This window comes from Pteronotus mesoamericanus, unplaced genomic scaffold, assembly GCF_021234165.1.
Source record: "Pteronotus mesoamericanus isolate MK-2021 breed Mesoamerican mustached bat unplaced genomic scaffold, CSHL_Meso_final contig_657, whole genome shotgun sequence".
NCBI lineage: Eukaryota > Metazoa > Chordata > Mammalia > Chiroptera > Mormoopidae > Pteronotus > Pteronotus mesoamericanus.
Window position 1 is genome coordinate 21,383,753 of NW_026555229.1, and position 22,107 is coordinate 21,405,859.

Consider the following 22,107-nt stretch of genomic DNA (forward strand, 5'->3'; position numbering starts at 1 on the left):
AGTCCTGCTCGCCCAGGGGAGTCGGAAGGCGCCTCCACAGCTCTTCATTCATCCCCGCACGGCAAGGTTCCCTTGCACCGGCTCCTCCATCCCACGGGCCCAGGGGGCTCTCAAGAGACTCCAAGGGGGCCAGTTGCGCCACGACCCACCCGCCCAGCCTCCCACGGCCACCGCGTCCTCTCCACCCGCACACACAACCCCACAGATTCGCGCTCCGTCACGATTGCCAGCGTCGTCTCCCGCGCAGGGGCCGCTGCCACCCAGGCTCCCCACAGCCTCCCCGCTGGCAGCCGCTGCGCCCCGCCGCCCCGCCGCGCCACTCAGACCTGCCGCGCTCGGCTCGCCGCGCCCAGGCCCTTCAGGGACGCCGCGCCGCCGCCGGGAAGCGCCAGCAACTCCCGAGTCTCTCTGCTTCCCGAGCCGCGGCCCGGCGCAAGGAGGCAGCAGGGGGCGGAGGGCGGAGAGAAAAGGGGAGGGAGCGGGGAGCAAAAGTTCAGGCTGCTCAGGGCCGACCGCGCCCCCGTCTCCTCCTGGGCCCGCCCCCGCGGTCCCCACCTCCGGAACCCGGTTCCACAGGCTTCAGCGCCTGGGACACCCCGTCCCTAAACGCCAGCCCCTCACCCCCCGCCGCACGCCTCCTTCGCCGAGAGCAGTTGCGACAGAGCAGCCGCGAAATTGGAGCCGGGGATCGGGAGGTGGCTCCGAGCCATAGTCGGGGAGAGAGTGACGGATGCCCACCTACCTGCCTCAACTGGCGCCTGAAAACTTCCCCGAAGTGCGCGGGGAAGCGGAGCGCATGGCTGGGGAATTCCAGTGCCCCCGCCGCCCTCACCCACCACCAACCATACGCGCGCTCACTGGGTGAAAGCACTGATCTGTCTGTCCGTCCGTCTTCCGCCTGCTGCTCCCAAAGCGAGGTGGCGCGGGGACGCCCCCTCCTGGGACCGTTTTGCTGGTCAGCCGACCCATGTGTGCCCCGCGGCGTGCGCCCCCCGCAGGCCTCCGGCTGTCCGCAGCGCCACCACCCCATCGCCAGGTCCCCGGTCCCCAAGCTCCGGCTGCATTCTCTCGAGCCAGGGAGGGGGCGTGCGAGCCCCGGCGCCGCCACCGGCCAGCCCTTCCCCTTGGATCCCTGGCGCGCGGAGCTCCGGTAGCACGGCCAGGACCGGCGGCGAGGGGACGCCACCCTCTGGGGACGGCGGTAGCCTCGTGGTCACCGGGCCCAAACCTGCCTCGGATCGGCGCGCTCTCAAGTTCATTGTCTGCCAGGGCCGCCGCCGCCGCCGCCGCCGCCGTCACCACCATTGCGCTGGGAGCGCCGCGGGGAGTGAGGCTGCCGCGCAGCCTCTGCTGGCCGGGACTCCCTTCGCCCAGCCCCGGCTGTCGCCGGCGGTGCCGGGCGGGAACGTAGAGGGGCGCCGGAGCCCGGAGCCAGACACCCTCCCGCCACCCCTCTCCGCCCCCATCCCCGCTCCTGGCAACCAACTTGTACCTGAGAAACCCGAGTCCAGCCCGGGAGCCTCTGCGGCTCCGGCTCCGCGGGAGCGCGCCTAGCCCTGCACCTCCAGCCCCGCATCCAGGGCGCGTCAACCTGACTCCCCGAGCGCAGGGAGGAAAAGTTTGGGAGTGACGTGCAGATGGCGAATGAAACATCCGAAGAGAACCCTCCCCCCGCCCCATGTCGCGCTGACACACATCAGCTCGAGTCTGGAATGTGAGATCAAGGCGTGTGCACCCAGTGGTGGGTTGTTCCCTGCCCTCTCCCCTTCCAAGTAAACACGATCTGTGTGATGCGGTGATTTTTCAAATAGAAAGCAAACCGAGACCCCTAAAGTCTGCCAGTGACACCCTACCAGAGACATTTTTAACGAACTTGGCGGTCTGGAGCCAGCCCATACATTGATATTCAAGGCCACGGCGCTGGAGTGTTCTGCGCCCTCTGTTGTATTTTTGCATCCCGGGAAGGCTCTCCGGGTTCTTGAGCCCAGTGTGTTTGCTTCTGTGGGGAGGGAAGGCTTGGCGGGACCCCGAGCGCCACTGCCTGCCGCAGTGGCCGCGAGGCGGCTGCTCCAGGAAGCCACCTGGGCTGCCCGAGGTCACAGAAGCGGCACCAGTGGTTGAGTCCTCAGATTCTGGGCTGAAGACGCCATCAGTCAAAGAAAAGACACTTTGAATTCGGGAAGACTCAACTCAAGGGGCGCTTAGAGCACCAAGCCCAGCCTCTGAGGAAACAGGTCCAAGGGACAGAAAAGAATCCTTGTCTTCAGTCACGCAGCCCTTTGCCTGCCCCTGTCCCCATGGCCACAGTCCAGAACCCTCCTCCTTAAATCAACCAGAAGTGGAGCCCAAAGCGCTTCCTAACCAGAGTGCTTGCACACTGCCCAGGGGTGCTTCCTGACAGTGATTTACCCCCTTTCCCCTTCTTCTTTAAAAAAAAAAAGTGATCTGTAGTGCTTGAGGCTTCGTCTCACCCCCTAGAAGCAATAACCTGTGTGGAGGTCGTCAACCTCCACTCAGCATGCGTGCCTGTTAGTGCAGAGGCCCCCGTCTGCCGGTTCCAGCTGCAATGGGGCGATGGGATGGGAGGGTACGTCTTCAAAACTGCGTCTTGTTTTTCTGCAAATAATGCCTCTTCCATAAAACCTACCAAGAAAGATTAATGAAGCAAAGCGACCAGCCTTAAAATCTCAGACTGGATTGCTTTTTCCATATAGACTCCACTTGGTGATTTTCGTTCATTTTCTTTTTTTTTTAAACAAAACCCTTTTTTCTGGAAATACAATGAGCTGCTTTTTGCAGGGTTCATAATTCCCAATAGATGATGATGCCATTTTTCAAGGTCTTACACACGTTGTGGCTTTGGGGCTTATTTATTAGCTCCCAAGAAAAGCCTGCCTTTCAGTGAGGTTTACATACTCAAGTAATTGCATCGGGGGACACAGTGCAGGGCGCTGTTAAAAGGGCTGGTTGTACACGCGTCTGCAAGGAAGGCCCTGGGCCAGGCAGCTGTCAGACCAGAGTGTGCAACGGGTTTAAACAAACACAGGGAAGGTTCTATGGAAACACCGAGGAGGAAATCCCTCCTGTAAGGGTGGGTGGAACGTTACTCCACAACCGCACACACCGCCCCGCCGTCTTTCCTCTCCTCCGTCCAAGTAAACACACGGCTCCGGGTGGAGATGGCGCGGGGCCCACCCAGATCACTTTCAAATTCAGGTGTCAGAAATCACAGTTGACATGGAGCAAATTGTTTTTAAGTAAAATCACGGAGCCACTTTGATACCAATTCCACCAGGGAATTTCCAAAGGTATTTACACACATGCCCGAGATTAACTGCAGGGCGAGTTTTCCTCTCAACATTAATTTCAAAAAATACCCAAGAGTTGCACTGGAGCCTGTTATCCTGGAGAGTTGAGAAAACACCCGTTAGCAAGATGTACAAAAAAAAAAAAAAAAAAAAAAGGCAGATAATTTGAGAAAACAAGTATCCCCTTCCCGCCATATGCACACTGTTAGGACACCATAATTCTGGAGTTAAATTGCCTAGGTTCAAACCCTACTGCCCATACTCACTAGTTGAGTGACCTTGGGCAAGTCACTTCTTTCTGTGTCTCAGCTGGGGCTTATCATAGCACCTGGTAGTGCTAGTTTGATCTATTTACCCCCTGTTGTCGGGCATGACTGGTCTACATCCTGTAGCAGCCTCATATCGCACGGACACACGCCCCCATTCCTTGGCTTTGGACTTAGCCATGTGACTTGCTTTAGACAACGAGATCTGGGGGATCTCAGAATGAGATCTGGGGGTGGCTGAATCCCAGGCTTGAAGTGTGTTGGAGGCTGGGCCTGCTCTCTTGTGCTCTGGGGGTCCATCATGAGAAGAACGTGTCCCAAGAAGCTGCTGCCTCCTCCAGCACGGTTCTCGCGGGCCTCCTGGGGCTTCTGGAATGAACGCACATGGAACAAAGCTGAACTCAACTTGCAGGCTGGAGCCAAGTCATCCCACCTCCAGCTGAACTAAGAGCCGCCCCAGCTGACCTGCAGAGATGTGAGCAAGGGGGAAAATGCTTACTGTAAGCCAGTGAACGTTGGAGTTTTGTTACTCGGCATTATTGTGGCAGTAGCTGACTGATACATTCGCTCAATGGGCTGGTGTGAAGATTAATGACAAAATATTTGACAAATACTAAGCACAAGTCTTGAGATATAGAAATAGCTCAGAAATACTAGCTCATGTTAATGACCAACATTATTGCCTGTAGCTTTGCACAGTCACATAATGTTTTTAACTGATTGATTGAGTCAGGGAACAAGTATTACTTGAATAAAGATTCTGTAAGAAACAGAGCAAGGACAACACAAAACTAGATGACCAGGGACCTGCCATGATCCCCGAATGACAGTCATTCGCTCATTCCTTCATTCAGCAGATAGTTCCTGAGCACCTGCTTGGTGCCACACACCGGAGTAGCTGTCGGAGCCACTCAGATGACCACGCCGCCACACCCTGCCAAGGATGGGGACCTACAGAGCCCCGCCACGTGGCCAGCACTCTGCTAAGCCCTTTCCTTTGCTGTGTCATTTGACCCTCACAACAGCCTTGTGAGCCAATAGTGTTTTCCCCATTTTTCAGGCAAAACGACTGAGGCTCAGACATCAAGCAACATACGAAAAGGGCAAAGGCCACTCCTTTAGTGTGTGCTAGTGCCAGTAATTCAAGCTGATGGGGGGGACACCGGAAAGGAAAGTGTGGCGAGAACAGAGAAAAGGGGTGAACACAGCCAGGGTCACTCTCCGTGTCGCACATGTGCTGGGCCCTCAGGACGCACTGAGGCTCAGAAGCCTGGGTTCTGCTCCTGCCACCAGGCCTGGGAGACCCCGAGCCCCTCCCAGCCCTCAGTTTCTCCAACCCCAGGGAAAAAGACCTTGAAAGCTGCAGCGCTGGCATTTTATAGGGCCGTGAATTCAGGAGGAATTGCTGTAGAAAGTCCATTTTAAGGGGGAGAAGGGATGGAAATCACAGTTCTGGGAACTGTTCCAATAATGCGATAGTAGAGACAGTGGACAACTCAGGAAGAGAGGAGAGGAGGCCAGGCCTTGGGCACCGCGCATATAGGCCCCAGCTCCCCTGCCGCGGCCTTGCGTCTGGTCGTTCCACCGTGGACCTTGACGTTGGAGCGTTTGGGGACTTCCACCTGCCTATCAGAATGCAGTGTTCCTGGGGGAAAAGCAATTTGAGATCCCAAAGGTCTTCATTATCAGCTAACGTGTCAATTTTCGGTTAACACTTTTGCAGAGACTGGGATGAGGTTTCAATTCACCTTCACCTTAGTCCCACATCCAAGATTGTTTCCAAGGGGACAGCATGGGAGGGCGGCAGGGGGGGCAGACTGCTGGAGTCAGAGCTCCTTTGCTGGGAAGGGCTGTGCCTGGCGGGGTGGGGGGAGGCCTTGGGGGTCAGGGCAAAGGTTCTCAGGTTCGTTTCGCCGGCCTGGCCTCAGATCTCTACCGCCCACCTGCCTTCAGCCTGTGCCTTTGACAGATTTAGACTTCTCAGCAACCTGAAGTGCATTTCAATTTCATAAATTTAGAAATACTCTGGTTAGACAGATTCCTTCTGCAGTAACACATCCATTAAGTGCACTTTAAGCCAATTTTGGTATGCTAATCCATCACAAATTGACGCAAAATTTAGCTTCTTGTGAAAATTTCCTACCCTGGCTCCAAGACCTCTACTGGATTTAGGATACTAACCAACAGTGGTCCCTTAAAGCTGCAGCCTTCAACTCTGCAGCAACACTTCAGTGAAGCGAGGGACGGGACCAGCTTTAAACAAACGTCTGAACTTGAGTGTTCATGTGAGAGCTGTCTGCCCAAACGGGGTCCCCCAGGGACAAACCTCTACTCCAAAGATGCTGTCACCGCTTAGAGTTTGTGGCATTTACAATAATTCGGAGTTCCCTCCTGAGAAGTCTGAGAGACCATCAGCCCTTGGAGGGCACAAACGGAGTCACGTCTCCACTTTCCCAGCCCCCATCTCAAAGCACAGGCTGGCTAACCCGCCCGGCGCGTGCCCGGCGCATGCGTAGTGCATGACCCGGTTGGAATCTCCTGGTTTGACTGGTGACTTATCCACCAGACTTAAGATTTTCACTACTTCCTAGAATCAAATGTTCTGCACACCCATGATACCGGGGATCCAAAGACCCCGAGTGATTTTAACGATGACCGTGTCGTGGGAATGGTGCCCCTCTTTATCCTGCAGTGTGTGAGGCCAGGAGGGAATGCGGTCAGTAATTGACGATAAAGGACCTACAGGTGATGAAAGAGGCACAACATTTTTGTTCTCAGGGCTTGAGACTCTGTTGTGACCCATTGTTGAAGAGAGGGCCCATTAAACTAAATGTCTTTAGCTACATAATAGACATTTTTCCAATAAGATAAAGTTGACAGCCAGCAGTGTTTTCACTTGCTTCTGCCATAAGATCTAAGAGCAAAAAGGGGCTGTTGACTTGGGAAATTTAAAGTGGCAATGCCTACCCTAGATGTGTAATACCTGAGCGCGCAAAAGAAATTTCATTTTCCTGGTTGAGCATTTAATGCCATCAAATATCACAAAAGGGCCCGTGGGAGCCAGTGGGAACAGCGCACCCACACACAGAGGCTCCACGCCACTGTCGGCGATGTGTACCCGTTCCCTGCCCAGCTCTGCTTCGCCCCTGCAGCCCCCAGTTCTGGGGGTGTCCTTTGAGAGCCCTTCTCCTCCTGTCCCTCCCCACCGCTCCCCAGGTCTAAGAGAAGGCTGCAGGTGGCTTTGTCGTCTCCTAAGTCCCGGGCATCCTGGGCATTTGAGGAGGTTGCGATGGGTACTCAGCCAAGGCACAACGCGGGGGGATAACCCCGTGGACTGCATCAGTGGAACCCAGGGGCGACTGGCCTCGCTGCTGGTCCATGGATGGCGCAATGAGTGGTGGCCCTTCTGGTCAGCAGGGAGGCTGGGCCCCCTGGCCTCCCGGCACCTTTCAGAGACCTGGACTCCCGCCCCAGCCCTGTCTCCTAAGCACATGGGCCGAGCGAGAAGATGGGCCAACCGCTGGCTATACTGAGGCCGCAGGGGAGAGGAGAGGAGGAAAGGAAAAGGACAAGCCCTGCCCCGCCACCCAAGGAGCCTCGTTGCTGCGTAGAGACAGGGAAGAGGAGCTCGCCCCGCCCTGACCTTATGCCAGGCACTCCTGGGGGGTTTAGGCAGGCCCTCAGACCAAGACATGGCTGAAGGGGACCGAGGTAGCCAGTGGGGAAGGATGGGGCCTGAGGCTTGGCAGAGCACATGAATCTGTCCATGGGACACCTGGGTAGGTCTCAGCTCTGGCTAGACAGGTCAAGGGAGCCTGAAACCTGAGTTTTATTGTGAAGTAACCCGCTTAAAAAAATAACAACAACTTTGATTGGCAACTAAATCAGAAAAAACATTGTCAGATACCGTGGAGCCAACCCAGTCAGACTGCAGGAGAGATGCCCGCGGGCAGCCCCTTATGTACCTTCGTGCCAGTGGTTTCCGGACCCTTCAGCTAAGCTGAGGCTGTGTGGGCCTGAGGGCGCTCGGAGGGCGCTGCCCCATTTCACCGTTGAGAAAACGGAGGCCCGTGTGGTCGGCCAGAGGGACACAGCTTTGCGAACAGCAGAGCAGGAGAGAGAGTGGTACCCCCAACCCAGAGAGGGGCTGGATGTCACCTGAGAGTCCCACCCCAAGAAGGGGTCTCCTCCAGGAGGCTGAGGGACCACCAGTCACCTTGCTCCTGATTGGCATATGTCGGTACCAGTAGCACAGCCCAGCAAGCACTGTGAGTGTGTCCGGGTGACAATATTACCATCACTGAGGTCCTCAGAGCCACTTGTCATTTCTTGCTTACTCCTTTTATTTCGTGGCCCGGGCCAGACTGTCTCAATGCAGATGTGATGTTTCTGGCCCCTGTTGGCCCCAAGAGAGGGGCATCCTGGGAGGGCGGAGTCAGGCCCGAGAAGCCCGGAAGTGAGAAGGACATCTCCCAGAGCAGGAGGCCCCTGGGCTCTACAGCGCATGCAGGCCCGGTGCCCCTCTCCAGAGCCCAGAGCACCCATTGTCTTTGCCTCAAGGTGAGAGGAGACCTAGTCTTCCTGAGTCCTGGTCCTTGCCCGCCTCCCACAGGAGCCCACAGGGTTGCACTGGAGACGAGGCTTCAGTTGCCCTCTCTGCCCCCCACCCCCCTGCCACACTGGTCTGTCTCCCTCCAGGCTGGGCCTCTGAGCCGCTGTCCGTCCTGGGTGTCAGGCACCAGGCTTCCTTTTGGGGGCTCGCCTGAACCCAGCCTTTTTCGCACAGAGCTTACCGCCTGCCTCACGGGAGCCCAGGACTCTGACGTTGATTCCTTGGATAATTGCCTCAAAAGAAACTGAGCTTTGCTTCTCTCTCCTTTGCAGGACCGCCGCCGCCGATGTCTGCGTGGCGCATGGTGTCACCAAACGATGTCATTACTTGGGCATACAGCTGCCTCCCTCGGGGTGGGGGTCATTGCGAAAACAATTATTGCCTCTTTCAATGCAGCCTAAGAGAGGAGCAAGATTTGAAGAGTCAAGGAATCAAATATTCATAGAAACGGCTGCATAATTCTTTTTGGAATGTTAATTAAGCAAGGGGACAACAGCACGGGCCCTCTTCTATGAAGCCCTGATGAAGGCTCTGTCCCCAGTCTCGGCTAAAAGCCTAAAAAATAACCCAGGCCCCACACGCAGCTCAGGGGCCTCAGCCAGGACCTGCCCCACGCCGAAAGCCACGGCGACAACAGCACCGAGGGCAATCACACCTCAGGGACCCACCGCAGGGGCCTTACGATGCACAAACACTTCTGCGCCGTCCAGCCCTTTGGGCCCTGTACCCCATCTCTTAAAGACCCATAAGGGAGATATTAATGTCCCATTTTATAAATGAAGCCATAGGCTCAGAAAGAGCAAGGATCTCACCAAAAACCCAGAGTTAAGAAGTCTTAACTGTAACCAGAGGGGTTAATCGGTGGCTAACAGTCTCCCTATTAAACCCTCTTCATCTGGCATCTCTCAACTGCACAGCAGCCCTGAGGAGTATACATTATTCAACCCATTTTACAGGTAAGGAAACTGCAGTTGAGAGAGCTTTCTCCAAACCTTGGGACGGTCATCCATCCGCCCTTTCACCCAGAGGGGGCTCCCTGCGCCCTAGGACCCTGACCCACGTTTCCTGGGATCAGGGACCCACGATGCGGGGTGGATTTTGTATCTATTTTTCAGCCCTATTGCTTTCCAGCCGGTATTTTAAAAATATCAACACACCAAAGCCACAGAACGAAGGCTTTCTGCACCTTGGCTAATTTCCTGCTGACTCAGCCAGGCTGGGCACGAGCCAGCTGCGGTAACTCCTCCGGCCACGGGTGAGAAATATTTATTGTTGAACAGTCATCTGTTTAATAAAAAGCGCCCAGGCCTTTACGTGGCAGAGAGGCTCGGACAAGTGTGGCCGTATTTCCCAAACCTGCCACATTTGGGCTGGGCTGTTCGAGCGGCGCTTCCTCCTCTGTTTTTGTAGCCGGGCTTCTCTCTGCAGCAGACGGTGCAGCCAGGATCCGCGTAAGCCGGAGGCCACTTCCGGGTCCTATTTTCACCCTGACGTGGTTCTGCTCCCTGAATCAGGTAAATGACTTACCCGCTCTGCACCTCTGTTACCCATCTGCAAAATGGCTGGGATCAAAGCAGGCATTGATTGATTTGTAGGAAGCCCACCTCCAACTGTCTTTGACCAACCACCGCGCTCAGGGCCCCTCCCTGGAGGCTGAAGCTTGGGTCTGCGTTGACTTCAGAGGGCCCATTGCAATGCTAGCGGGGGCAACACAGAGAACACAGCGGGCTTCAGGGCGCTGAAAACAACCTCCGCTATTCAGCAATGCACGAGGCTCCTTACGATGAGTATGTGGATGGTGGAGGATGGGCAGGCAGAGCCATTTTCAGGAGAGAGTCCCTTCCAACGAATTGGAGTCCAAATCCCAAAGAAGTAAATCATCCGTGCCCAAGCCCTGAGATTTCAGGGTTGTAGTTACGGTAACAAAGACCTAGGCCATCCCGACTGGTAACCGGGTCAATTTCTTCCCCTCTTTTCACACAGCGCAAGAGTCACCTCTTCTAGAAGCCTCCTACCCAGGCCCCCAAGGAAACTAAGTACTTCTAGAGTGAGTTCCGATTTCCTGAAGGGGAGGAAATTTGTCATCTTCAGCATCATCACCACCATCACCACCATCACCACCATCACCATCACCACCACCATCACCACCATCACCATCACCACCATCAGCATCATCACCATCATCATCACCACCATCAGCATCATCACCACCGTCATCACCATCATTACCACCATCACCACCATCACCATCTCTACCATCAGCATCATCACCACCATCACCACCATCACCACCATCACCATCACCACCATCACCACCATCAGCATCATCACCACCGTCATCACCGTCATCACCACCATCACCACCATCACCACCATCAGCATCACCACCATCACCACTGTCGGCAGCAGCACCATTGTCTCTTTTCTTACTATGTCTAACGCTTTCCGCACATACTGCGTCTTATCTACGTCTGTTAATCACCCGCTGAGATGTACTATTGATGGTCCCCTTTTTGTACACCAGGGAACGAGGCTCCGGGAGGTGATGCGGCTTGTTTAATCAGCCCGATGCTGAAGGCGGTCTGTCGGTCCAGACCCACAGCCAGCGTGCCTTGCCGCCACCGGACCCTCCTTACCCACTCCCAGCACTCGGCACCGGCTCTAGCCTGCCGGGGGTGCTCCGCCAAGTTTGTGGAATGAACGCACAAATGGTGTGTCCTGTCCGACCTTCCTTTTATGCACTTGACCCTCAGGGAGAGAGGCAGGCCGCCCTCGGGGCGAGAGGCAAGTGGCAAGATACGCCCAGAAATAGCCCGTCTTGTCCTCTCACCCTGGGGCGGCTGACTCCAGCCATGTCCTCTCACCTCAAATTGCAGATTTCTGTGATGCGCCTTTTTTAAAAAAAACAAACAAACAAACTAAAGAATGATGTGATGAACACCATCCTCACCCCTTGCTCCCACCACCTGGACACTGGAATTCGAAGACTGATCCCTCCAGTCCTAAAATAGCCTTTGGCCCCCACCCCCAAATTTGCATAGCTCTCTCCCATGTACAAAGCACTTCTCGGGTGTCTTATCTCTCTAGATTCTGAGATCCGTATGAGATTATTATTCCATTTCCTAGATGAGAGCACTGAGGCCTAGACACGTTAAGCCATCGCCCTGCTCAGGCAGCTCTGACGAGAGAGCCCAGGTCTGCCCCAGGGGAGCCCATGAGATCGCCTCAGCCCCACGCTGCCCCCGCTTTGGGGGACAGAGGAGGCACGCTGGGCAGGGCCTGAGGCCGCGTGTCCTGGGCACTGGGAGCCAGGACTGAGGGGAGCTTGCAGGCCACTCTGGCAGCCTCGTCTCCGGTATCACACGCAGCACAAGGGAACCATTATGCTGATTGTCCTCTTTCCTGGGCAAGGGGGAAAGCAAACCCAAGGTAACAAGTGAGAAGATTGTGTGAAAGACCCAGGGAGGCCAGTTCTGGGACAGGGCGTGGGTGCAGGGCAGGCAGCTGCCAGGTGAGCAGACAGTTTGGATTTTGTCCTTTAGTGGCTGACTGACCACAGGGTGCCAGGCTCTGGGGAGAAGAGAGGCGGCGCGGTCCCCTGGGCGGGGGTCTGTTGTAATGGCTGCGCCCTGCTGACTAGTGCTCCGCATCCAGGAACCGACAGAAGGCGGCTGTTTATGTCCTCTACACCCTGGTCTGATTTGTAGCCCAGCAAGACAGCCAGCGGGTTTGAATTCACTTTTAAAAAAAAAAAGTTTAACTTATTTGTTTATTTATATTTTTTCCATTACCATTTATCCCCCTTGTCCCCCTTCCCCGACCCCCGCACGCCCCGCACTGTTGTCCGTGTCCGTGAGCCCTTTTTCCTTTTTGCTCGATCCTTTCACCCCTCAACCCCCGCACCCCATAGCTGTCAGCCTGCTCTCTATCTATGGGTCTGGCTCTGTTTGGCTTGTTAGTTCAGTTTCTTCATTAAATTCCACATAAGAGTGAAAGTATAATGTATTTGTCTTTTTCTGACTAACTCATTTCACTTAGCATAATGTTCTCTAGGTCCATCCATGCTGCCGCAATGAGTGAAGTTGTCATCTTTATTTTTTTCACGGCCGAGTAGTATTCCACTGCGTAAATGTCCCACAGTTGTTTTATCCACTCATCTACGGATGGGCATTCGGGCTGCTTTCGTATCTTGGCGATTGTAAATAACGTTGCAGTGAACATAGGGTGCTTCTGTACTTTTGAATTAGTGTTTTGGATTTCTTCAGACATATTGCCAGAAGTGGGATCATTGGGTGGAAAGGCAGATCCATTTTTCATTTTTTGAGGCATCTCCATACTGTTTCCCACAGCGGCTGCACCCGCCTGCGTTCCCACCAACAGTGCACGAGGGCTCCCCTTTCTCCACACCCTCGCCAGCTCCTGTTGTTTGTGGATTGATGATGGCCATCCTGGCAGGTGTGAGGTGATAGCTCCTTGTGGCTTTCACGTGCGTTTCTCTGATGACTAGTGGCATTGAGGACCCTTTCATACGTCCATTGTCCACCTGCATGTCCTCCATGGAGAGATGTCTGCTCAGAAATCAGTCTTCATGTTTGGCTCATGGCTTCTCCTAGGGATGAGAAAATCCACAACCGAAGGCCATCGAAAGAGACGGGGAAAAAGAAGGCCCCTCTTCTTCCTTGGGACAGTGTCATGCCGGTGGCCCCAATGCCCAGAGAGGCTGTGGCCCTCTCATCTCCAGCCTGAGAACAAAGCCACCACTGGAGGACAAAGCCACCGTGCAGTTTTGGGCAGAGCCAATGGGTTCGGGGAGAAAGGAGGCCAGAGCCTTGTCATCCCGTCGAGAGCGCATCGTGCCCTGGACTCTGGGCTGCGAGAACAAACATCCTGGTGGTTCCCACCAGCTTCTGCGCAGGCTTCCTGTGACTCAGAGCAAAGGCCCCCTCCGCTGATGCAGCAGGAGGCTGGCCTCTCCCTGGGGCAACGGAAGCAGGCGGAAAGCGGGCTGCTGGATGGAAGGATGGATGGGGATGTGTGGACGGATAGACTCATGGCCATTGCCTGGTCACAAAGCACGAGGCTGCCATCGGGGAGACGGGCTCTTCAAGGGGGCACTCCCGTGCCAGCCCCGCCCGCCTCTGCAGAGAAGCTTCACCAGGTGCAGCAGCCGCACAAGGAACAGTCTGCTCATTCAGCCGCTGAGACTGTGCCACAGCCTGGAAGGACATCAGAGTCCAACACAACGGGGCCCTCCCTGGCGTTGTCACACCAGCCAGAGGCACAGCACCATCGCCTCTCTGCCCCCGAGACCGCGCTGTGCCCGACGTTAACACACGGCCACTGGAGAGCACGTTTCATGGAAAACACAACCACACACTCAGAGCCCCCACCTCCGTTTTCCCTTTACCAATAAACAAAGGGGAAACCTCACACCAGAAACTCAGGAAGTGCCACCACGGGGACCTGGGAGACTAGGACAGATCGCAAAATGGGGGCGCTTGGTCTCGTGTTTGCTACTCAGAGGGACCGCACAGCCTGAGGCGGCCGCCTGACGTTCCCGGGATGGTCCTTCATGTTCGGTAAGTGGCCCACCAGGTGCTCAGGGCACTCTGGAGGCACGTGTGTGGAGGTAACTAAAAATCTCGGGAGTCCTGCTGGGGGAGACACCTGGGGTCACGCCTGTGGTTTGGCACCATGGCCCCGCCGTTTCCTGACTGGCTGACTGGAAGCTGTCACTTCTCTGCACCTCAGTTTCCCCAGCTGTTACGTGGGGTGGGCTCTATGTTGTAAGGTTTGGGTCCACGTCAGGTGGAGGGGGAGCCTGGCCCTTTAAAGGATTTGAGAGCCAAGAAGTAAGGAGGGGTCGAGGGAAGGGGGCACTGGCGGGGAAGGGTAGGGCCTTTACAGACACACTGGCCTATAATTAGAAACGAACGTTTCCTTGCTGTGGTTTGTAACTTCCTAAAATGGTGTTCTCTGCCCTAGGTGAACTAGTACACCATTGGGTTCTGCTTCGATAGGTCGTTTTGCAAATGCTTTCCCAGCTTCTCCCTTCCCGAGTCCATGTTCTCACAAGACAAAAATGGGCGTACTCGGCCGACGCGCCCAGCCTCTCGGCTTCTCCACACCCTCGCGTCCAGCTGGCCATAGAGAGGTCCTTGCCGTTTACCCCCTACTCAGACCCCTGGGGCTCCTAGGCCCCTCTTCTCCCTTCAGGAGAGGCATTGCGTGGCCATTTTTCTGTCAGCTTTCAAGACAGCAGCCCATGCAGCAGCCATTACAGATGAGTCCCAGGTATGGGACACTCACTCTCTTGCAGGTGGTGAAACCATAGCCAAGAAGCTAATGCAAAAGATGTCTTTGTTCTAGAACATTCTCTGCATTTTCCCTCGGACCTGATTGTCCTATAGTTTCCCTTACTCAGTTGTATATAAATGGAGGTCTGAGACAAGCTTTCCCTATTAGCACATAAAAAATCTTTCTTTTCCATCAATTGTCATTATGTGAGAGTCCCTTCATAACTCCGACAGACATAAGAGCAGAACACAGCATGAACGCGGAAAATAAGGGGAGGGGGTAGAACAAGCAGGCTCCAACCATAAACCCGTGTGGCACATACTGCCCCACCCCCAACACACAGCCTCCGCCCTCAGAGGGGCCTAGCAAGGGCTGGGCAGGATGTCAGGGACCTTGAAACGCAGTCGGGACGCCAATGTTGGTGGCACTTGGGGAGCGGAGGCAGAGGCCCGCCCGGGACGGGGCCTGCATGGCAGAGGGGAGGGGGGATGCCCCCAGCTGCTCCAGGGGTGCTCTGGGGACTGCTAGGACCTGCCACCTGTGACGCAGCAATGGGTCTCATGTTCACATCGCAGGCCCCAGAAAATCTGGGCGGGGGGCTCAGGGCAAGGCGGCGACCTGTGTTCCTAACGATGTGAGCACCAGCCACCGTCCCGCCCGGCAGGGCGTTCTCACCCCCAGCGCCTGGGCCCGTGGCATGCGGATGGACGATCGGACGCGGCCGTACAGATGTTCTTGTCGTGTGAAAGGCTGTAGGGAAGGAGTGTGGGCAGGGGCTTCTGGCGAAGATGGAAATGCAAAGTACCCTCTGGCCTGAAAGCGCCAGAAATGAATAGGCTCCGGAAGATGGAAGAAGCTCTGTCGGGTGATATTGATTATCTTCGGGGCCAGAAATTGTTTCACAGTTGTTCCTGATTGAAAGGTTTTCTATTAATTCCTACTGGCAGGCAGAGTAAGAAATATCGAATACCTAATTGCCTTTGAAATAATTACACCCCCGAAATGCCATATTTTAACCAACACATCACACAATCGATGTTTTGCTGAACTGGGGCGGTTTGGGAGGCAATGGGAGGTCAGCCCCGGGTGGGGGAGGGGCGTGCTACAGCACTGGGAGCGGGGTTAGTGCAGGGCGCCTGTCGCCTGAGTCCTGCGTCCATCGTCCATCAGCAAGGCTGGTGGACAGGAAGCCCCTCCTATCAGGGCCCTAGGGAAACAGAGTGGGGTCCTCTGCTGGAGGCAGTGGCAGGGTGAAGGATGGAGCTCTGACCCAGGCCTCAGGGACATGAGCTGGAGATGCCACCACCCTGACCCAGTGATGTTGGGGAAGTTAATGAGCCTCCTCTGTTTCTGCCTCCTCTTCTGCAAAATGAGACCTACAGAAACCAGCCTCCGGTGGGGCATGGGGAGTGGGGGGGGGGGGGTGAAAATCCAGCGAAGTGACTCACCGATGCACGTGCAAGAGTTTTGTCATCAGTAAATTCATCCATTCATCCGTTTAAAAAACATTTACTTGGCCCCTCGGTTTACCCTGGACACAACCCTAGGTACTAAAGTGACAGCTATGAATAAAAGAGGGCAAATCGGGGCGGGGAGGGAGTGACAGAAGCAGAAACCCATGAGATGTGTAGCACACTAGTGACAGACGTTAAAGCAAAGGCACAGCAGCCAGGGACAGACCAGGTCTGAGCAGCCAGGGCCTGCCCCAAAGCAGCCCGCGGCCCCGGCCCCGCCAGCCCACAGCCTCGATGCTCCTGACTGCCCGGCGATGTCCCCCTACGCGGCGGCCTTTCTCTGGCCGCCTGGCAGCGTTAGGCAGCAGTGGTCACCCTTCTCTGGGACTCCCGGGTGCTCGCTGCCCTGCCTTCCTCCTTTGGCTCCGGCCATTCCTATCCCCCCACCCCCCACTTGCCACGGCCCCTTCTCGGGTGCTCCCTGCGCGGCCCCACCACTTTTGTGACCTGTGTTCATTCAGTCCAAACCCGGTATGAGCCAGGCATGGACCGAGGGGACCAGGCCCTGTGCGCTCTACTCTAGTCAGGGAGGCAAGAGTCAGGAAGAGAACATGTGGACCAGGAAACCTCCGAACCCTTCCCCGTCATCCTCACGGGGTGGGTCTCGGCACGGGGAGTTGGGGCGCCAGGGCCCAGCCTCGCTGAGTTCTGGGACCAGGAGGAAGCCACCGAGCCTCCCAGAGCCTCAGTCTCCCCATCTGCACAATGACAAGTTTGGACAATCACCTGGTCTCCAGACCAGCACGTTCAGGAGAATGCTCCGTGGTGGCCGGCACGCCCTTCGCCCGTGCTGCCAGCTTCGGCGGAGCCTCTTATGTTACTGACTTTTCATCCATTTAAATTGGCACATAGAGCCAGTGGGACATCACAATTCTTGTTGCCCTAACTGTCCATCTCAGATGCTCTATAATTATATGAGACCAGTAGCCAATATCTCAATAAAGTCACCTACAAATTCTCTGAGTGGTGACAAAAACAGAGGACAGCCAGAGGTGAAAGCAATGCTGGTGTTTCCCTAGGTTGGTTTCTCCTTCCCCAGGCCGAGTTCCCCTGCCCCACGTAAGATCTGGAGAGAGTCCTAGCCGCCACGCAGCCCACAGCCCCGGCCCCCGGCCGGGCGTTAGAATCTTCTGGGCCAGGCTTTTTAAAGCACAGACAAGCGAGTCCCACCTCGAACAGTTTAACTCAGCGTCTCCGGGCCTGGAGCTGGGCATGCGCCCTGTTTTACAGCTCCCCTGTGATTCGGATGTGCAGCCTCTGTCTTCTCCAGCGGTTTTGCTGAATTAACGGGACACGGAGGTCAAGAGGGGAGAGCAGTTTCTCCAGCTCGCATGCGAGTTTGTCTCAGAACCTGAGAGGGACCCCGCCTCCCCAGGCCAAGCAGGATTTGATGCGGGGCTGGCGGGACCACAGCACAGCACCCATGGGAGACCCCAGTCCCTGACTCCTCCTGGCAACGGAGCTGGGGCCCGAGTTGGGATTCTGTCCACCTGTGTTCTTTCAAATTCCCAGCAGCAGGCGAGTCCACCAGCTCACGCTGACGACCTGAAGGATGGCATGAAGCAACCTCCCTTTCCCATTGGGGTGCAGAGTTGAGACTGAGCCCACAAGCTGGAGAAAGATAACTCCCCCATCACATTGTACAATAAGCAATTTTCTACTCCTAGGGAAACAGAGTCCCATATAAGCTCATTGTAGACACAGAGAGGCCGAGCATTACACTGCACTCCACTGGCTTTGTCTGCAGGGAGGGAGGGGGGCGAGGCCAGGGTGGGGATGTGGGGAGATAGTATGTGCTGGGTCAAGGTCTCCTTTAGGCCAGTAAGGATGGTCCCCAGTGCCAGGCTGGTTCTGCTCAGCCTCACTGTCCGTGGGCTGGTACCCTTGCTGGGAGCCACGTGGCTGGGATGGACATTTTCAGCCAACTCAGACCCCTGGTTCCTTCTGGAACACAGAACCAGCGCCTTTCCCATCTCATGTAGGACTTCCTCAGCCCAGAACCCTTGCCTTCACTCCCAGAATCCTTCTGTGCCTCTGCAGGTCCAATATCTGGCTCACACCCAGCTCCTGTCTGATGAGCGGCGAATGTTTCTCTTGCTAGTTGTTTCTTCCCAAAGCCAGCCTGGCCTGGGAACCCAGCCATGGCACAGCTGGGCTCCAGTCTTGGCTTCCCCACTTCATAGCTGTGTCAAGTCATCTGAGCTTGAATTTCTCCATCTGTAAAATGGAGCCCACCTCCTAGGGCAGCAGGGAGGGAGGCGTGGTTCACACGGTGCCAGGCACAGAGCAAGACAAGCGTCATATCAAGGAAAGCCAGTTTCTGTTTCTACCTTGGAGGAGCCCAGGTTTTTAATATGGTCTGCTTTCCCGCCCTTTCCCCTTCCACCCCCACCTGCCCCCTGTGAGCCTCCCAGGCCTTGGGCCCACGTCTCGTTTTCCTTTGTTGTGCCCCAAGCATTTCTCAGTGCCTGGCAAAGGGCTGTATTTGCAGAAAGTGGGCATTCTGCAAACATGTACTCAATGCACTAAAAACACCCAGGAGAGAACGTGGGATCGCATCTCTCCTGGTTTCTTCCCCAGGAGCTGGAATTGAAAGCCGCCTTTCCCTCACTGATAAACCTGAAAAACAGACCATCTGTAGCAATTTCCTCAGTTACAACACCCGCCGCATCGAACACGTTCCCTTCAAACAATAGAAGGAAATGAGGGGAATGGGGCGCGCTGCCTGCATATTGCAGAATTGGTCAGAAGCCTTGCATTGAGGATGCTGGTGGCGTAAAGAGGAGGAGACCCCGGCACAGGCAGGCCTCACAGTAACGGAAAACAGGAAATGGGGTGTGTGCGCGTGTGCTGCCTGTGGAATGAGCTCCATTGATGGATGCAGGTGGAACGAGCTCCATTCACGGATACAGGTGGAACCAGTTCCATTCACGGATGCAGGTGGAACCAAGGCCGCTGCAGCCTAGTTCTCCAGGCAGCGGGGCAATCCCCCAGAACGGGAGTCTGGGGCAGGTGAACGGCTTCAAGAATACTCTGTGGACTACACGGAATGCCCACGACCTAAGATTGCTCTCAGGGAAAGCCAGTTTCGGTTTCTACCTTGGAGGAGCCCAGGTTTTTGATATGGTCTCTGATGGGGACAAAAAAAAAAAAAGAGAGAGAAAGAGAGATTAAAGGGTGAACAATAGAAAGTTCTGAGACTGAGCTCAAGGGACCTGAATCCTAATCCTTGCCACGCCGTTGCCTTGGTTAGGAGCAGAAACCCAAGCAGCGAGCTCAGGAAAGGTCAGCAGAATTCAGGTGGGGCTGGGAAGTCATCAGGACTCAAAGTCTCTCTATGTCTGTCTCTCTGTCTCTCTGTCTTTCTCGTCCCTGGACCATGTGACCTGTCTCCTCCCTCGTTCTCTCTTTCCTCTCTTCTTCATCAGCCACGAGTATATGCGATCTTGCAGTTTGAACGTCCACCACACACTGATCAGCCTCTAGGTCGCTTGGCCTGGTCCTTCGTTCCATAGACACCTACAAAGTGCCTGCCATTCACCGGGCACTGCCCAGGGTGAGCAGGGCAGAACGACCCTCCTGGGCTCCATTGTCATTCCAATTCTCTGGGGAAGCAAGCTGGCCAATCAAAAGGCTGGCTGGGTTGCTGTCATCTCTGGTTCAATCAGCCACAGCAAGAAGAGTCCCTTAATACCAAAATGACTAAGCTTTTGTCTTTAGTGGAGCTATGAGCAGGCCACAGCCAACCTATGACCCATCTTTGCAAATAAAGTCTTATTGGAGCACAGCCCAATCCATTCGTTTACGGGCTATCTCTGGCTGCGTTCACACCAGCCCGGCAGGGCTGGCTAGTTGTGACAGAGACACCACGGCCTGCAAGGCCTGCACTATTCATATCGGGCCCTTTGTAGAAAGAGCTGGCTGAACTCTGAGCCAGGATAATGGATGTAAAGGACCCATGAGTGCCACAAAGTGTTAGATAAAAGTAAGGAACTCTAGTGGCAGTTATATTGTCCCTCATCCTTCCAGGACCTCAAGAGTCAGCTGGATCCCCTGGGTAAAGTATCAAACACTCTAGGTACCCTTTTTCATGGTGCCAAAACCCAGGCCATTTGCAAATGCAAGACGCACTGACCCGTGCAGGTCCAGCGGCTTGCAGACATGAATCCCGGGTAGGCTGTCTCAGGGTGTCACAGACCCCTGCAAAGACAAAAGCAGGTTCCATTGTTCACCAGATGCGCTCAACGCCTCATACCCATAATCTCATTCATTCTCCCAACAGCCGCGTGAGGCCGGCACTGCTGTGGCTCTGTCGTACTTACATTAAGGCTGGGGGAGGCCCCACTGTCTCGGGGGTCTGCAGGCACCAGGGCTCCTCCCAGGGCTAACGAGCTTGTTAAAAATCATATACATGCACATACATACGTCATCACCCAGTGAACATTCGCGTGCATAATCTGGGCAAAACAGCGCGCTGGGTGCTTTGGGGAACAGCTGAATGATGGCTGGGACGTGGCCTTTGCTCCCGGAAGCAGGTGGCCGGGGGTGAGCACTGACACGGTTGACACCAGAGGCGAACGCACCTCAGCTCTGCACGGAGTTCCAACTGAGGGCTGTGGCAGCCGAAGGGACAGACAAGCACTCTGCCGCTGAACGGAGTCCCAGCGATCACTCCGACGCGTGCTACCGCAGAGACGGTCGCTGTTCCGCAAACCTGGCCCCTGCCTTCCCGCCGGCTGCCGCTCCCAGGCTGCCCTGCCCAGTCCCCATCAAAGCAACCCACGTGCCATGGGTCCTGCCTGTGCTTTTCCCACCCAGCTCCCCGGCCTGGAGGTGGCCCTCGCAGTGCTGAGGCGCAGGTGGAGGCGACCCTAAAGGGGCCAGGGGGCCGAGCCCTCTCGTGGAGGATTGCTGCTGGGTATGGGCGTGGACTGCTCCTTGCCCGAGAGCAAGCCGTGTCGTGATGAACCACTGAAATCTGGGCGCTCGTGGTCTCGGGAGCTAGTGCAGCCTAGCGCAGCCGGCTCCCCACTTTGTCCGGCGACTGAAATCACAGGGGGAGCTTGTGTGACATGCATGTCCCCGGTTCCCCCTGGGTGTTTTGATTCAGTAGCTCCAGGGAGCAGAGGGGCGACCCGGCACGCACGTTGGGAAAAAGCATTTTCTGTGACTCTGGTACATATTCTGTTCAGGACCCACCAGGGCCTAGATGAACTGCTTCACTTTACGTATGGCACAGAAAATGAGACCCAGGCAGGTCATGGTGCCACCCGGTCACACCGCTGGGCAAGGGCAGAGAGGGGACCAGAACTTCGATTTTGTACACTAACTAGACCTGATTGTACACTAACTCCCTGGTTATACCGTAAGTTCCCTGGTTGTACACTAACTTCCTTCACCAGTGACTAACTGGTCGTGCAGTCCCTTCCCCAGTTGGAAGCTAACTAGTCCTGGCTGCACACTAACGTGTCCTGACTGTACATTAACTTCCCTAGGTGGAGGCTCACTCATCCTGGCTGAACCCTAACTAGTCCTGGTTGAACACTAATCCCTAGTTGGAGGATACCTAGTCCTTGTTGTATATATACTGACTTGCCCTGGCTGTACTCTCTCTAGTCCTGGTCGAACCCTATCTCGCCCTGTTGACACACACTTTATCAAACTGTACCTGAACCGTATCCCTCTTGTCTGTCTCCCAAACCAGCTGTGAGCGTAGGATCTGAGCGTACTGACTCTCCTCCGCACCCCTGGCTCAGCACCCAGTGGGTCCTGGCACGTAGTAGGTGCTTCCCAGCACTCACGGGCACAGCTGTCGGTTTCCACCTGGGGCAAACACTATCAGGCTTTATGGCCAGCTTTCGGGACACGCGGCCCTAACTGCAAGTCAGCGCGTGGTCAAGGGGAAGCCAGGGCCTCTGGGAACATTCTCCTCGGCGGGGGGGTTTAGAGTCCTCAGTGTCAGCATTTCTCAAGGACATGATTTTACCTGGGGGCTCAGAAGAAAATTCCATTTCATATTTTTAAAGCCGCAGCCTAATTTAATTTCCTAATGGATTTATAACAGGAGAAAAATTACCTCTTAACATGGTGTTCTTGCCAGACACCAAATC